Below are 897 nucleotides of genomic sequence, written 5' to 3'. Positions count from 1 at the left end.
AGTTCTGTGAATTGGCAATATAGCAGGAAATTATGACGAATGCAGTCCTTGTCAGAAAAGAACTCAGAGACTACAACAACAGCAAACTAAGCAGTAGTTTACCCTGGGAATTATCTTTTGCACATAGCATTTAGCCGGATTTCTTAAAGTACCTGAAGAATGTGAATAAAATAGTAAATATTTATACTTTAAAAACTCACCTTTCCTTAATTTGCAGTTTCATGGAACTTCAAAGTGTACATCACATAGGGACATAGTAATACAAGTAAATATATTTTATAAATGAATATATTTACATATATTGTGGATTCATACTGACCATAATTTTTATAGTTATATAACAAGTAATATTTGAAAACTGCTAAAGAAATTAATATCATTCAATGAAAGAAGGGAAAAGATAGCAAAAAAAAAGATAGCATCCTTAGAGATTACGTGATATTAGTAATAATTCAGGGTATTGCTATTTATCATAAAGAACTGTGATAGCTTATGCAAAATTACTACCTCACATACTATTGCCTTTTAAAAAAGTAAACAATTTTATTGAGATATAACTCACATTCTATGCAATTAAATTGCATAAATTAAATGTACAATTTATGATTTTAGTATACTCAGATAGTTTTGCAAACATCATTATATGTTATAGAAATGTTTTAATCAATTAAGGTGAAAGAAAATCAGAAAACAACCCTGCACACATTAGTAGTGATTTTCCATTTCCTCCCACATCAACTGTGAGCAAAAAGTTTGCTTTCTCTCTTTGCATTATTCTGAACACATCACATGATTTCATATAAATGAAAACTTACTATATATATATATATACACACACACTATATATATATAATATATACACTAGTGTGTATATATATATATAGTGTGTGTGTATAT

This window comes from Fukomys damarensis, unplaced genomic scaffold (assembly GCF_012274545.1).
Source record: "Fukomys damarensis isolate Sample0158 unplaced genomic scaffold, DMR_v1.0_HiC HiC_scaffold_30, whole genome shotgun sequence".
Classification (NCBI taxonomy): domain Eukaryota; kingdom Metazoa; phylum Chordata; class Mammalia; order Rodentia; family Bathyergidae; genus Fukomys; species Fukomys damarensis.
This window is presented reverse-complemented; position numbering follows the sequence as displayed.